This window comes from Aphis gossypii, chromosome 2, assembly GCF_020184175.1.
Source record: "Aphis gossypii isolate Hap1 chromosome 2, ASM2018417v2, whole genome shotgun sequence".
Lineage (NCBI taxonomy): Eukaryota > Metazoa > Arthropoda > Insecta > Hemiptera > Aphididae > Aphis > Aphis gossypii.
This window is the reverse complement of record NC_065531.1, coordinates 28202511-28221377: the sequence shown is the minus strand read 5'-3', so window position 1 is coordinate 28221377 and position 18867 is coordinate 28202511. Positions and strand designations below refer to the sequence as shown.

Sequence of the window (18867 nt, the reverse complement as noted above, 5' to 3'; positions counted from 1 at the left end):
AATATTTTAATAACAATTAGGTATCATAAAGGTTTTTTCAGCAATATATTATTTTTCTTGTAATATATGATCTGTCTTTTTTTACATTCTGAGAAATACGCAATTCGCAATCAAATTCAAGGGTCATAAATTGTTTGTAATTTGTAAAGTAGAAACTTGAATGAAAAAGTTTCATCTTTCAAAAATCATATTTTTCAATTTTACATAACCATAAAGTAAAAATACTACTAAAAAATTAAAATTAAATTCAGAAATATACAATACGTTGGTATAAAATAAATCTATTTGATTATTTTATTTTGGAAAATAAAAATTCTAAACACTTGACATTCTCATCGATTATTTATTTCAATATTGTATAGAATTAGTTTAATTAGTTAGTTCAGTTTAGAATTTTTTAATGATACGTTGTTTTTATAAAATTTGTTGGAAATTATAATTCCCAATAGTAGTTTTGAAAACCTAGAATATTTCTAATGAATGACAAAATTTATTGGATATTCATTTGTACAAAGTAACCCAATAATACTAAACATGTCAATAATTATTACTCAGTATGAGTTATATAATAAAATATATATACTACACTTGTATAACATAATATTGGATGTTCAGATAAGTTCTAAGTCCTACGATAACTCAAAATGATTGCATAAATCTATCAATATTTACTTTATGTTTCTATTTAAATTAATTCATTAAATTCAAATAAATATTAAAATTTGTCTAGTAGCTTCTCTATATTGATTAATAAATATAGACAAACAATTAAAATCACATGTTATAAACATTACATACCTATTTATGTTTTACAACATAAAAATATGTAACTATGTAAATTATTTGTCGAAAATGAAATATGACTCAAGTAAAGTGGTATTATAATATTATCTTTTAAATTGACTAATCAAATTAATTACACTAACACTAGGAAAATATGGTAAACACGCCTATAAAAAATAATTGATGATTACTACCTAACTACAATTAATACTAACTATCAAATGTAATAAACGATTTATTTAGTTTAATATCAGTACAAAAAATAAATAAATAAATAAAAAGATAATAATATTATACTTGTGGGCCAAACATTATAATTGAATAATACTTTTATAAAATCAACAGTCATATTGGAAACCATGGTTACAGAAATCGCTACGCACAGATAGATACAATGGCAATAAAAACCATAAGGTTGTATTTCCGTAATATATTATGAATGTAGTGTATTTAGTGTAAAAACCCAAGTATAAAATATTGTAACTTTTGGTTGTAAAATCTGAATATCAAATAGTAATAACCTATGGGACGAAACCCATGAAATCTATAGCGAGGAGCACCACAGGTTAGTTATAGGTACTGTCCTTTATTTTTTTTTAACTTTTTAAAAATGTATACTGAATAAAATATTTTAAACAAGTGAAACGGTTACAAATATTATTGATTGACAAACTTCATGGCTCGTAAATTATCTTCATTGATCGAGCTTATTTTAAGAACATTTTAGATTTTCTCAGAACAATGAAGCACACCGATGAACTAACCATAAAAAGCTATTTAGATTATTACAAAACACGTTGACAAAAACTCTGAGCATTACTATTTACACTTACTTTCTTTCCACAATATTTTGAACGTAGTAAAAAGTTGTGAATAAGCACTTAATAAATGTACTCGTAGGAGATAAATTTCCATTATGACTAATCCAACAAAGGAAAACAAAATTGATAGAAAAAAGTTAGTATACAGTATACACTATACAGTAACGTGCCTAACACATTGCGGATATTATATTCTAAAATATGCATTATGCGTCACGTCATATGGTCAATATCAGTTTGCAATAAAGTCTAAAACGTATTCAATCGGTAACTCACATATCCCTATACTATACCTATAATCTACATGTAATATTTTAAAAAGAAGTTTATCATCAAAATGTATTTAATCATTCTATCCCAAATAAAGTACTCACTGTATGACTGTAAAAACATGTTTTCTGTTTGAAGATATTTGAAATTAAAATTAAATTTGTCATTGAAAACATTAAAAAAAACTTTGAAAAAACAACATCATAAAATGTTACACAAAATTATATTTTCTCAAACATTAAGGGTTTAAGTAAGTAATAAGGATATTATGTTTATTATATATATATTGGAAATTTGTTTTTTTATTACACAAACATTTACAAAAATAATGATTGCTCGCTGTTAAAATCATAATATCATAATTTTAGTAGGTATACTAAAATAGATTAATTATTATTATTTAATAATAAACTCACTCGCCCTTAATCCGAAAAATTAAAATTTGAACCTTTTACATGAATTCTCTTTTTTTGTATTCATTTATCGTATCCAAATCATCAACAATTTTTTTAAAAATATTTATTTAATTGAAATAATTATGAATAATAAAAAAAAAATCAATGCAATACTATATTACAGGTACTATTTAATTGAATATGATAATAAGTAGTCGTTTTTTTTCAGTTTATTTTGTTAGTATAATATAATTATTATTATTATTACATTATTATATTATAGAAACATAAGTATTTTATTGTGCGTATTGTTATAATGATAAAATAAAGTTTTCTTTATATAAAAAAAAAAAATAATAATAATAATAATATGATCTATGAACTGTTTTATAAATATATGACGTACTAATTCCTTAATTATTGTATCAACTTACTACTTAGACCCTATGATGGAATCAAATGTTAACAAAGAAACTGGTGGATATGAAATACAATCAGACATAATTAATAATATTATTTATCGAAATGAAGAGCTGTTATAGCTATTTTCCGAACGTTAGTATTGTAATATAGTAACAATTAGATGTAGAGCAGAGAATAATATTAAATATTCTCTGTTGACGGAAGGAAACTGCTAGACACTGACAGTGTCAGATTTATTACAGAAAGCGTTATTATTAATTAATACGCGACCATAATTAATGGTCAACATCTACGTATAATTTGCGGGGTGGGCGAATATTTCTTAAATGGCATTTATACTAAAAGATGAATAAAGGGAGAAAGGAGTAAAAGCCTATACCTACCTACATAGCGACCCTCCCCTCCTCCCACCGACATTGTCTACCCAGTCCAATACTCTTTATCCAACCACCCCTCTTTATCATTACACGGTTTGAGTGGTTTAAACTTCGTGCTGACGTTATCGTTTTCAACCGATTAATCAAAACGAGGGTTCGTAATATTTATATATATATATATTTCGCAAGCAAATTTCACGATAGTTTTGTGTAGCTCTCATTTCACTACAAACATACCTAAAATTACCCATGAGCAATTTGTGCTTTTTACGTTTTATTATCATATCTTCCCCTTCGGTGCTCGATTTTAAAAGTTCATGTATGAATAAAGCAAAACGTTTAACAGGAAATCAAAGTATAGTTAGATTCAACCTCATACAAAAATTGTTCCTTTATTTTATCTTGGAACGAATACAACATTTCTTTAACATTGTATATGTGCTCAAACTTTTTTTTCTAATTTGTAATGTCAACAACATTTCTATTTAGATCGTTTTATGTTGCTTAATATATTTCTGTATAAGTTAAAAGTTAAAATGTATTTTTAATTTGTATTAAAGTCTTATTTAAAAAAAAACACAATTTATTTTTTAAAGAAAAAATCGATTAAAACTTAAACTAGTTTAATTATGTATATTCCGGTAAAATTATTTGATTTTCAAATTTTGTAGTAAAAAAATATGAAATGTATCAGTATATACCTACTATGAATTATTTGTAAACATCAAAATACGAAAACAATTATTACCTATAAATTATTGGTAGGTAAAATCAGTCAAGTATATACTTATTATCAAATTTCAAATAATATGCATAAAATATTTTAATTTTCTTTCTGATTAATAAACTAACTGTAACATAGTATTTTACTATATACAACAAACTAATCATATAAGAATACTAAATAGTGAATTAAACTTTGTTTTTGATTGGTATACGTATAAGAAAAATAAACTTCAATTAGTTTGGTAATATTATAAAATTGTTAGATACTCATTCCAAATGTATCTAGCATATACATCACTAAAATAATCAAATTAAAATTAATAAATATTATGTCAACAAAGAAAACAATAAAATAAAATAGTATGCAGGTACCTATACGAGTATTTTTTTATTTTGTCATAGTACAAAAACAATTATCTATACACTACACATATAGATTATCTACTCATGATAAATAAAATAAATAATACGGTAAGTATGGACAATGATGAAATGAATGTTTTATGAAATGCGCATTTGTGTGTAATCAAAACGTATTAAATTTAAAATATTTATACAATAAAGCAAACGAGCTTAAGCTATTACAAAGCCAGTACAGACAACCTTTTCTTCTATCTATGGTTATATGTTTATGATGACAACAGTTCTGGATACAATCCAACCTTCTGGTCATTTCTGTGCATTTCAGCCATGAATATTAATATATTACTAAGATACCGTAAACGGGTCTACAAACCAAATCCAAAACCTAAACAATTCGATCTTTTTCTGAGGTCACACGTTTGATAATATTATTATTATTTAAATTTTTAAATAATCAAAATAATTATTTTATTTTTCATTTAATATAGAAAGACCTCGAGGATTTAAATACGTTTTCAAACGCCTATGTCATTATTCAAAGTAAATTCAACAGTGTTTGAACATTTTAATAATCTATTATACCTATTATAAGCTCGTGTTGTAGGCGATCGTCACTCAAAAGAGTACAAACACTACAAACAATTAATTAACCTTGACCCGAATGGCATTAACGTATCCGTATCCGTACAAACAGTATGACGACTTCCAAATAATTTTTTTGGACTCGTTAGTTGCATAACTCGTTGCCATAAATAGTATCCTAAATAACCAGTTCTTTGCTAATTTTAGATTTACCGTTAATAATTATAACTACTATAGTTTGCAATACAATTGAAAATAATAAAATTTAAATAATATGTATTTTGTATTCTAAAAATGATAATATGTTTTTAATGAAAATCAAAATTATTTTTTATACCTTGTAGGTATTCCGTGATTTACATTAAACATACATTTCGAATTCATTAAAAAGTTTTCGGCATAAAAAAATAATAACCAAACTTGTACCTACTTGTCATCATTGAATCATGACTTCATGAACACCTAACTTTGTAAGCAGGCATAAAATACACTAAATTAAACAATGGTACAAATATGACCTTAGACGATAATAAATTCAATGAAAAATTATATTTATAGTATCATAATATTACACATTTCTGAAATTTCTGATTAAAAAAAAAAAAAGATTAATTTTAGATTAAAACTTTTTATTTTATTATTTTTTTAATACATTTTCTTGGAAAATTATTTGAAAAATAAATACGGCACAAGATCTTATAGGCGAGTTGAGCGAGTTTATAATATTTATTAAAATAAAAATACGTATTTGTATATTATGATATGCGTATAAATAAAATTAACGTACACAAGAAAATTAATAAATCTATTTGACTATTTGTGATTATGTATAAAATACAATAGGTATTATATTATAATATTATGAATATTTATCAACTCAATAATATTGCTGCGGAGGAATTGAGAAGTCTAAAGCTAAGTTTTTTTTTTGCAAATGATGCTGATGGCACTTCGTTGGAACAGAGCTTCATTGGCACAGGAAGTTAATCCGAACCGGTTTAGCGGTATGTTATGATGACCCTAGTCCTGTAGATGCAGTGTTGTATAATTGTGGCCTTGTCCACCATTTAATAACCGGTTCGTAACGGTTCATCTACGTAGAATATCGAAGTGTCGTAATGTTGTTACACCGACACGTACAACACTTGTCATAAACATAAACAACTCTGGGTCTAACTATAGAAGACCTAGCGAGGATTCGCGTTTAGTTTTATTTTCTACCGTGATATTTCAATTATAGTAATTAAACGTTCAAATTGCAGTATGGAAATTAATAGATTCTAATTTTATCATAATGTACCTAGTTCCCGCTAAAGACTTTATGATCGTCGTGATTCGACAAATATTATTGTAAAAAAAAAAAAAAAGAAATGGGTTGTACTGTAATTTTTCTTTGTTACGAAATAACGTAATTACAATATCTTCATGATGAATTATAAAAAATAAAAACCATCTCATTTGTTTAATAATGATATTTTAAAAAAAACTTGCTTTACAATAGCATAGAATACAATAAAAACAGTTAATACCTATCCACCGATGTTGGCGTTCAAAATAGTTTTATTTATTTCCTTTCTATATTTCCAGGAAAATTTACTAATTATGTATAATATAATAATCAACCACTTTCCATTTTGTTAAACGTTTAAGACACTAATTATCATATAATAAATAACTCAATAATTCTTTAAAACATTTTTTAAACAATATAATTAATTCCTTTTCTAACAACAATCAATACGATAAAAAAAAAATAAAACATGGTTATAAATGTTTTAAATATAAATATTTAAGTGATAATATAGCTTAAAAATTAAAAAAGTAAATTTCCATTTAAATTTCAGTAGACGTAGAGGCGGTAGACATTTGTTAAACAATCGACAGGTTATAATTATTCAAGTTAAATTACTCATTTGATTAGTAAAGAAAATATTCACTTAAGTGTGCAACAACATAAGTGAAAAACAACTTAAACCACTATAGTATTATTATAAGTATATAATATCTTTAATAAGATGCGCAATAAAACGTCATTGTGCAAACGGTAGACATGGGAAACACGCATTAATCCAAATCCAAGGTTTATACTTTATATAGTATATAAATATTACACATATTATACCATATAATGAAAATCAAAAGCAGTTTTATGTTTCTACGTTTATTGGAGAGTTCATTTTTTTTAAAAAAAAAAAATAATTAACCCGTTGTCTTTTGTTTTATACAGCATTACAATAATATACATATCAATGCCGCGACGCTTCACCTTTTCAGATTTTAGTAAAATCCAATTATTATGATGTTATGTACATCTCCATTTTAATTAGTTGATTATTAAACATGTATATAGGTTCTATACAACTACTATGTATGTACTAACTACATTATAGTAATGTGATGTTGCATGGTAACGTTAAACATCATCCATAATCTTAATTTTTAACGATTACAATCTGGTATAATAGTACTTAAAGTCAAATTAGCAGTGTTTGTACAAGAAAATCGATACCTACTTGTTTAATCATCGTTATAATACAAGTTTTGGTACTCCGTTCAGAAAACTTGAGTTTTAATATAATTAATATATATATATATATATTATATACTTATACTTATATACATGTATATATTTACCATTTACAAAGTACTCCCTACATAATTTACATCGGTAGATATGACACGAAATTAATGTAGTGATGAGTTGAAGAGAATAAAAATAAATATATAGAACACAATAAGAGCGAATATTATCACGTTAACAATTGAGATGTAAAACCGTCTATAAATATATATCGTACGTTGACTTAAGTTGAAGCAAAGGAAATAACAGTGAAAGCTTTTTATCGGCAATGCGTGTTTTACCGAAGCTGTAACAAACGTGACATGAATTTTCGTCGAGATATTAGCTAGTATAGCCATTGTAGTGAGCATTACAACGTTGTTTGATTTATACGCCATTATTTTTCATTACGTTGATTCTTCTTTGTAATGGAAAATGTTTTTAAAACCGAATATTTACGCGTATGCGAGTATAATAGCCAATGTTCAATGATAGTTACCAACTAAATTAAAAATAGGTTCATTTAGCTAAGCAGATTTCGTTCGTTGAAACACAAACGTATGTGTTGTATACTCGAGATTTGTGATCGTATTATACTATGCCCACCTTGAAATATTCAAAAGGCCATTCTGACGATCTTAAGAACAAAAGTTCAACCATTGACCCACAAATTATTCATTCAAGGACGCCACGACTATATGGATATCCGGAGGACACGCTACATGATATTGATTAAGGACTAATGTTTATAATGTTTATATTTTAGACATCCTCTTATAGAAGTTGATAATCTCCAAGTATAGGTAAGAATATAATAAAATAATTACTGTTTTTTAACGAACTGAATGAAAGCGTAAAAACGGATGTATCGCATTTTTAGTAATATTCACTGTATCATTAATACCTACTGTAGTATAAAATCTTATTATTTATTATTTTATTATTATTATAATAATCCAGGTTACCTATATCTAATTTTGTCAGACGGATGAAGAATTTCTATTTTGTTTTAAAATGTCGTAATGTTACCGATTATATTTCAATTTAAGAATGTCATTTTTTTTTCTTCCCAGTAGGTCCATAGAAATCTTTTTATTTTAATAATACCATTATATGAATCAAACAATGTTGTTAAACTATATATTATACAAATCATACAGACAATTTTTTTATTTTATCATTCTTTGTTTTATATCAAAACAATCAAACTTGACAGCATTAATATATAATAATATTGCTGATCATTTTATTAATTGGCATCTATGATTTTGATATAATGTGATCACTACCTACGTCAGTGAGTTTGACATTAGTAGATACTTTATTAATTATCGGCTGCTTCCTAGAAGAAAAGTTATACCTGTTGTTTCTGTCTTACTAACGCATAACATGACACATTTTACTTTACATTTAGAATTGTCCATTTTACTCTATTAACTTAACATTAAAGTAAATTCACCTATCATCAAATTTTAAAGTCAAGATATTATAAGGGCACCGTGTAGTACTTTTTGATATTTTACTTCTAAAAATATTTTAAATATTACAAGAAATTTATAGCATTTAAATACAATAATGTGGTTATGTAATAATATTACTATATTGTATAAATAAAACTGTGTTTGTTGGACCTTTTTTTTAAAAACTATGAAGAAAAATATTTATTATTTGCATAACTATCTTAGCTAGTATCTTATTTTTAAAACTGTTCACGTCATATAGGCATATGAATAGGGGAGTAAAACTTATCATGAATATTTGTATTGTATTATTATTATAATTTTTTTTTTTTTTTTTAAAGCGCAAAACATGCATGAACTTTTTCAGGTTTTTAACGAGCGTTGTTATACACAAGACCCCGGAGATATTATCTCAAGGTTGTTAAGTAGGATAATATTAAAAATATGCTATTTTTCAAATCTTATATGCATACTGCATAGATATAATATGTATAGGTATATCTCTATTCAATATTATCAAAACCGCTGACGCGTTAGTGTAACGTGTAATTATATGCGCGTGCTCGTTGAATTAACTTCTAAGATTACGATTTACAAATAGATACATGAGTGATTAATATTAATTTTTATAAAATAGTCACGAACTAAGATCGATAAAAAAAAAAATGAAAATGGTGATAGGTTTGTCAATGAATAAAATGTATCCTTAATTAAAAATTAGTATGAATAATAATATAACGTATACCATTAATTTAAATTATAAGTATCTAGAGTAACTATAGAGTATTTATATAAAAATAAATTTATTCATGTTTAAAGGGCTAATAATCCAATAATAACTAAACGAATTTCAAATATTGACATAATAGTCCAGCCAAAATATATTTAGCTAGCATACTTTATAGCCTGATATTATATTTTATTGAATTATATAAACTAAATTTACCTGTTGTTCAAAAAAAAAAAAAAAAGTCGAATAATGTTATGATTTGAAGCCTTAATAAAATTCCGTAAATGATGGATACATACACTGTGTTGACCTTAAGCACTGGCAGAAGAGCTGTCCATTAAGTTTATTATTGTATTTAAGCTGCAACGCGCGTTATAGTTAAATAATAATTATACATATAAAAAAAAAACCAATTATGGTTCTAATTACCAATTATGATTATGTTTTAATTGTGAAAAAATAGCATATTATTATTTTATTCAACCTTGGCGGTGTTTTTTTTTTTCATATCATATGTAGCCGAATATTTCGCTGTACCGTGACTGAGTGGAAAAAATACGATTTACACACGTTATTATGTTTTTGTTATGTCTGTGGACACATATACTTGAACAATCAAAAAAATGTCTTCTATATTTCTTTTATTGGCGCGTGTTCTACCACACGAACACGAGCTTTTGTATTTTATTTTTTGGCAATAAAACGGGTTTAATACTGTTCTATTTCTCTGGAAACCGGTGATGCGTGAAAACATGGAAGAAATCAATAAAACCACATGGCCTAATGCCAATGCAAGTTTTAATTACGACTTCCTCCGAAATACAATACAACTTGCTACAATAATAGGTTTGTAAGGTATCCATAAATATACAATTATTGTTTTCGTTTTTTCCGTGCTGTCATAAAACAATAAATAATATTTATATTTTATAACTAACAACTATATATGATACCTAATATTGTAACATGACGAATTGACGATGACATATTACAGTCTTCTCTGTGTCTCCACCACACACGCACGCATAATCATATACACATATATTACTGTATAAATGCAAATATAATATCTTAACATCATTCCGCTTGGTAGTCAATTATTTCAAAGCGCGTACTTATTCACCGTTGGGAGTTTCAATGCGTTTCTTTTATACAGCGTAATAGCGATTTGTGATACCTGTCTTTCACAAGCATACGTCGGAAGAACTTATATTATGCAAAAGGAAATGTTTCATCCCTGTGCATGTATATTGTATATGCTATTATAAATCATACTGTATAATGTGTGAACCGATAATTTAAAACATTATTGTTCATCTACACATATACACATGTGTAGATCAAAATTCAAAACCCCTAATAAATATATTATTGTGCAGGTATTAAGTGTCACTTAACTAAATTATCGTTCGGAAATGAATTATTGTTAAGCTATTACAACTTTTTAAATACTTTGTATTTCATATTTTATAGTAGTGACAGAAATCGCATAACTAGTAATTAATAATCGTATAAGTCATAATATTATTTACATTCATTTTTATTTAGTCATTATTTATGATTTAATAAAATCTCTCCGCAAATCCTCTAAGCTAATATTTCAACAATTGTTCAAAAAATATTTTCTTTGGGTACATTGCGAAATATTACCTACTTATTAATGCAATGTGTTTCCATCGAATTTTAATGGACCACGAGAGATGCAAGTAATAGCGTGTTATTCATTAGCGAGTACAACTAAAGGCGGGTTTCATTATTTATTTTTTGTAAAAATTTTATAACAAGCTGCGCTAGGGTCGGAAGTTTCACTTATTTGATTTAAATTTTCATATTTATACAACAAAACAACATTTCAAAATAATAAAATACATTTTTATATTTTAATATTAAAATAATAATAATAATATAAGCTCGTCATATACGGTATATATTATAGTATCTATATTTGTTTTGTGTTATATAATCTATATACCTACAATAAAAGTTTTCGAGTATATTTCATACCACACACATTGGCTTTAGAACTTATTAACTATATACATAATCATTGCCCATTGGATAACTATTTTAGAATATTACATAATTTACATAATTTACTGAAATACAAATCCAAAGGTGTATAATATTACTTGCGGATTTGAAATTACTAAATAAACTAGTTAGTTGTATTATATACTGATATTCAAATAAAATAATTGTAATGTTGGTTGTTATTATTTTATATAAATGTTAAATAATGTAAGATCGTTGTTCAGTTAGCATGCATTATTTGAAGTAGGTAATAGGTGTATTAATCTTATAAGAAGAGTAAAAATATTAATTGTGTGAACGTAGTTATATTTTAAATGCATATTTTGTTTTTTGAAAAGTTGTCTCTACTAAGTTTTTAAATAAATAAATTTAGTATACCACTTTTTCGTTTGTTTTCACTATTTCATCTCCACGAGGAGCAATACATTTAAATAAAAGTTCAATTGTGTGGTTTTCAACGAAAAAATAAGAAACCGGACCAAGTTATTTTATACGTCCGGAAAGTGCAGTAAAAAAAAAAAAAAATTAAATTCAAAAACTTTGTGTTTTATTTTTTTATCGTCGACTCGGATGTGGTTAAAATACTAAAAGCTTTAACGTTTGCCACGCGTGAATTATATAACTTTACGGATTGAAAAGAACTTTGTGCAAAGTTCGATACCGTAGTGTGAGATCCCACAACCAGTAGATGGGAAACGCATAAGGTTCAATATTTACTTAGACGTTTCTGACAAAACAATTATACCAGTAAACCTGCCCTGCAACTTTATTGAATGCACATCTTTATTAAAAGCCCAGCATTGATCAATTTCGGATGCAAAGATATAATATATATATATATATACATTACATAACTTTCATTTTAAACTCAATTTAATAGATTATCATGTTTGTTGGTGACTTAAAAAATAAATTGGATTCAGTCGATTACTTAATACATTTTGAACAACATAAAAAAGATTGCAAACGTGATTACATAGGAACAACATAAATTAGAGGAAAGAGTACACTCGTAAAGATTAATTTTTCAATTAGTATTATGGAGGGTTCGAAATGTAATGAAAAATTGGTCACTCTAGTTTGACCTATAATTGATGGTGTGATTTTAAATACACATTGTAAGAATAATTAAACAATAACAAATAATAAAAAGAGCACACCGTCAATTATAATTTGTCTTACTAAATCTAATCACTAATACTTAGGTACCTATCAAACTTCAAATTCTGAGCAAATGTAAGTAAGAAATATCTAATGGTTTTATGAACCCTTTTTTGAAAAATGAAATAATTCTATTTGCATAGTTTCTTGTAGATGTATACAAAAATATTAAAATTCTGTACATTATCGATAAAATTATAAAATATTTAGGTGTAAAAATAAATTAAATAAATAATAATAAATATAAATAATATTTTATAATATTTTTTAGTTAACAGTTTATGGTATTGCCAAAAAAATAAAATCAAACATAAAAATAACGATAAACAACAAGATTTAATATAAAGTTGACAACACTTATTTTTTACTGTATTTTTCCATTTTATTATGGTGGTAGAAAAATTAAATATTTAAATATCCTCTTAGTAAATTTTATTAGTTTAAATTTTAAAATGAACAAATTTGCAGGTTTTGGCCACTTTTTAAATTTTACGTGTAATATTTTTTTTTATTGTTAGTAAATCTATTTAACTTAAAATGGTTATAAAAATATAATAATATCGTTTATATTATATACTTAATCCTATGGGAAAAATATCATAAATGTTCTAAGGATTAAAATAAATGTTAACAGACATTGTATCGCACACTCATAACTTATATGTGTTGTGTTTACCTATGCATATTATTTAATTTTATCATTATACTCGTATTATTGGATCCATATTTAGAGAGGATTTAAGTATTTATATTTTAAATTATAACTCAATATTCTGCATCAGATGTCAATAAGTCAATAACTATTATAACTTTTATAAAAAGGAAGTTTAAATAAAATTTCATGATATTTTTACTATTATAAAACTCACTTCTATTAATACGTTTTATCATGGCACTTTATAACACACAATATCTAACGTCAAATAATATGAGCTGATAATTAAAATTAAGTTATTAGTTAACATTTTATTTTTTGATTATGTTTTAAATTGAACACACTACCAAATTAAATCGCTATACACTAAAAAACACAATTCATATTTATTTGCAAATATTATCAAATGCCTTCTCAATCGAATTATACAAACCTTCGCATACATTTCTTTGATAAGAATAAATAACGTACGAACTTTAGTGGTTTATAATACGAATAAATCTCAATTTTATTTCTTAACTCTGTGCAACGTGTATAAAAATATTAAAACGAAAGTTTTAGTCTAATGAATAGCATATACTCGAATAATGTTTCTCATTAGGGTGTTGTCGGAAGCTCACCAACTAAATATTGTAGATACATTTTGAAAGTTACACGAAAAGGTTCCCAAGGGTTAATTTAGCGTGTAATGACCCTTATAACCACAAAACATTGTTTTGCATAATTGGCGTTGGTTCTATAAACCGGCAATAAATTACGATCGTGTTTATGCACTTTTCAAATTTCCGTGGCACCTACACAAAATATGGATTGCAAAATAACCTAGGTACACTACATCATCAACCTTGAATGAAGTTCACCTATTTCTTAATTATTAGTATATAGACAAATAGACGATTATTAATTGTATCTATACCTACTACGTAGTAATGAATAAAAGGACAAATACTTGAAAGTGGTGAAGAAACTGTAATAGCAATACAAATACTATTTTTCCTTATTCAATATTCTATAATTTAACGATTCAAATCAAATTGATATTAATTGTTAGAGTTTGATGAGATCAAAAATAAATCAATAAATCAACTATCTATTATTGCTTATTTATATGTGAAATAAATTTCATCCTAATGTTATACTATACTAATGAAAAACTTTTTTTATTATTTCAATAAATACATTTTCAAATAATATATTATGTATTATCATACAATCTTTGTAAAAATATAACATTACAATTTTTAATAACATTGAATTGCTTTAACCTTTCGTATATTAAGTTAATTTGTTGTATACTTATTAAGTTTCTGTCTAAACAATCAAATATAATATGAAAACATTAAAAATACTTACAAAAATATTTGAACTACATTTTATATTTATTATCTTTTAATACTATGAATTTATCAATAATTAGTAGCTACTATTAAAAAATCTAAGTAATAGTAAATATTTTTTTTTAATCGCAAGGAGTTCAAAGGTTATTTATTACCTATATTAATTAAATGTTCTATAGTTATTTTATTTATAATATTTACTACATCTAATATGACGATTAAATTTACATTTATTACATTTATAACGAGAAACTTATAATGATTTTATATAATATATTGTAACGGTTAAGTATAACTTTAACAAGTGTTTAAGTGTAGTTTGTATAATTTATAAAACCTGCTTTTTCTTATAGTCACTTTTAACAGTACTTCCTTTTATCATAATTAAAAACGATAATTATCAATTCAGAATTATTAGTAAAGAAAATAATAAATATTTTAGATATCTCATATAAAAATATTATCAAAATAAGTATTATCATCTGGTCGACTGATCATGCATTTTTCTTCACTAATATTAAAAATTAACTCTTCAATATTAAAATATAGATGTTAAGTAAAATTTAAAAATTTCGTTATGGGCATAATTTAAAAAAAAACTCTTAAATAAACAAAATCACTAATTTGATGTTTTTTTAAATAGATTAATAATATAAATACGATTGTAAAATATTAACATTGAATTTGAAACTGTTAGTTTTTTTCATGTAAAATTTATTGTAAGTTTTGTGAAAAAATTCAATGTTTTTGAAAAAATGTAAGAAAAATAAAAATCATTCTGCAATGCAAGTTTAAAAAAAAATGATTACCTATATATTTTTTCATTTCATTATTTCAAATTATATGCTAATAAACATGGTTCATAAGTAATTTTCATATTGTATTCATATTATGATGTGTTATAGAAAATAATTTTCAAAAAGTGTATTCGTAACTTAATTAACATACTATTCTTATGATTGAAATAAAAATCGTTTATATAGGTACTAACTTTATTATATAAATATAATAATATTTATGAGTAGATAATTTGGTGTTTTATTAACTCCAATGATATTTGATAAGTTTTAAATAAGCTGTTTTTTGTCTACTCACAACGAGTCAAATACTAGTTGCGTTCGCCAATTCTCAACAAAAATCATGATCTTATCCAACATACAGAAAAGGCTATTGATCCAACGTTTAATGGTCCCGTATTATGATTAATTCGTGCATAACCTGAAGCGCGAAAAACCGGAATGCGCAAGGTGTCCGTAGGTCGTCATACATGTACCTACACAGTATACAGCTCTCCGTAATCTTTTTCATTTTTTTTCCGGTTGTTCAGCAATCCATCCAAAACATTGACCTCGGCAGTATTCCGTTCTCATGCAAATGTACCGCAGCCACCTTAATTATTACACTATTGTCCAAAATCCACAACGCAAGTAGGTACAATTTTTACGAGACTTTTTTATGCGTGCTATTTATTTTTATTTTATTTTTTATGCATGCATATGCATACCGTACAAATCACAACGAATATTTTGTAACGTTCGCATTATTTATAATAAATGATAATGTATTATAATAATCGTTATTATTGTTATTATGTATAAAACATGGAGCTTCTGGTCACGTTTCTCGGGCTGAAGGTTGAGGCCTTGTCCTCGACTTGAAGAGGCCGCGTCTGTGGTACCTATATCGCTGCGAAGCGGCATTAGAACGTGATAACACCACCGACTGTGTGACACTTTAAATGGATTCATCCTGTGTATTAAGGTTTTTTTCACTTCTATGTATAACATACGCCGGAATGTTGGGGAGCCGCTCCTACCAATATACCGCTATCGGCCTATTTAAGTTCGCGACAGTTCGGTTTGTTACTAAACAAAAAAGGATTACCTACAAAAACAAAAGCATTATGTTGTTCTTGGATGTTGATAATAGATCCGGTTTCATTTCATTTCTCTTCAAATAAACGACGTGTAAGTATTCAATTTACGAGGTCAGAACTTTTTGAAAGGGACATAAATAAATTAACTTTCAATAGAACGAATTCATATAGTAAAATATTAAGCTAACACAATCAATGTGTGATTACATATGATTCGCATATTTTTGTTTTAGAAAAATGACCATTTACAAACAATAATAATTGGAAAATATATAAATTTGAACAATACACGGTTGTGATATAACTAATCACATTTTTTTTTTTTTTTTTAATGTAAAATTTTTGGAGCGTGTCAAAATAATAGCTAAGGACTTTAATTTCATTAGGTCTAGGTCTAAGATTTCGTAAAAATATTTGTACTATTTCACTTGACTAATCATCTGTAACATGGAAACTGCATGCTTGATTGTTCAACATGATATCAAAAAGATCGTTTAGTAATTAAGATAAAAATATTATGTAATTGATAAAACTATGTAGGTACTAAAAAAATTGCAATATTTTATACATAGAAAAAATATCCAACTTAATAATGTGGTACCAGTTACAAGTAGCTAATAATAAAATAATAAAAAAAATGTGGTACCACCTTGGATAATAAACCCGTTAATTATATGCACGATAATATCTATAAATATTATACATCTAATTTTTCAGACCAAATTAAAATCGAGTTAATAAAAAATTTGGTTGTTTTACACTACAAAGTAGATGAGTGGATTCGATTTATTTTAATAAAAGTTTTAATCATATTTTAATTTCTTGACATTTTATTATTGATTTTGGCTTTGTAATCGTTATGTTATAAATACATAAAAAAACTTAAACATTTACTACATAATAATTTTAAAATACTTCTCAATTTTAATAATCAACAACATTATGAAGTCTATGATTCAAATTAATACTTAGAAAAATAATAAATTTAAATGGCTTAATAATTATAAATATTTTTTATAAATGAAATGCATCAAGTATTTATTAGCAAATGTTACAGCACAAACCATTTAAAATTAAACCTATTTAATTGTTTAATTATTATTTTTTTACCAACATATTAAAATTAACAATAAAGTTATAAATACAAAATTGTATTATCTTTATTATAATTTATAAGTTTAAAGATTTAACTACCTATAATAATTTTTCCCCGTTATACATTTTATAATTAATACGACTCCAAAGTAAACAACTTATATTTAAAAGAAAAAAATGTAGCCTAATTAATAATTTTAAAATTGTTCAATGTATTTTTAATATTATCTCTTAATAATTAAATAATAATAAAACACTAAAATATATTATCAATATACACAGAGTTATATATATGGAATTTATTGACGTAAAAAAATATTTTTTTAAAGTTATTTTACAATTTATATCGAGTGTTGTAAAATGTTATAAATTTTTTATATAAATTAAATAATAGTTCTTAGGTACATAATAACTGCATAACCTAGTCAAAGTGTGTACTGTGCGTGAATATAATATTATATTGTTTGAATTTGTATTTAACGATTTTTTAGTATTAACAATTTAATACAATATTTTCTCTTAAATATAAGAGTGAATATAAATACAATTATAATAAAGTGTTTTGTTTATTGTAAATGTGAATAAATAAAAATGTATCAATAACAATACTACGTCTATATAAATAAATTACTTACTTTTAGTTTCAGTTGTTCGTACTTTTGTGCAACAAGTAGTCGAAAAAAATTGCAAAAGTAATAATAAAAAAAAAAAAATAAAACGTTATTTTCCCCGTTACGATCGTAATAGTAAAAAATAAAAAGTATATCGTACGGAACCACGCGTAGCGGACGAGAAAAGGGAACGCCAAACACGGACCAAGACGCGCGTCCGACTGACAGCCGTTCGGACTCGGGAGTTAATACTTCGGGGAGCCCCTTCTTGCGTCGTGACGCGCACACCCTCCCGGCACGAACTGCCGCCGCGATCGCCTTTTTGCAAACAACCATGAATTATTACAAATAGTTTTAAAAACACCGGGGGAATGTTTTGAAATTAATTTTAAGGGCAATTAAAAACTGCGGGCTGGAGGATGACGATGCAGTGGACGGAAAAAAAGTTTTAATAAAATATCTCAGCGGTATTTCTTAGTATCCGCCGACACCGCAGCGGCAGCAGCACAGTCCAAGGAAACTCACCGCAATCAGAACGAAAGAGGAAGAGAGACTATTGCTCCACAAAGTCTTCCGCAATAATGTGATAAGGGCGAAAACGGAGAAAGCGA

The 18867-nt window shown here is 25.7% G+C and overlaps 1 protein-coding gene across 1 annotated transcript in view; it reads right to left on the bottom strand.

The window, feature by feature from the left end:
• The window catches only part of LOC114130773 (Ig-like and fibronectin type-III domain-containing protein 1), a 92610-nt gene extending 74106 nt beyond the window's left edge, over positions 1-18504 (bottom strand). The window contains exon 1 of the mRNA XM_050200686.1: positions 18281-18504. The gene's annotated coding sequence lies outside the window, so the exon portion shown is untranslated. The remainder of the gene's footprint in view (positions 1-18280) is intronic.
• Between the last annotated feature and the right edge of the window lie 363 nt (positions 18505-18867).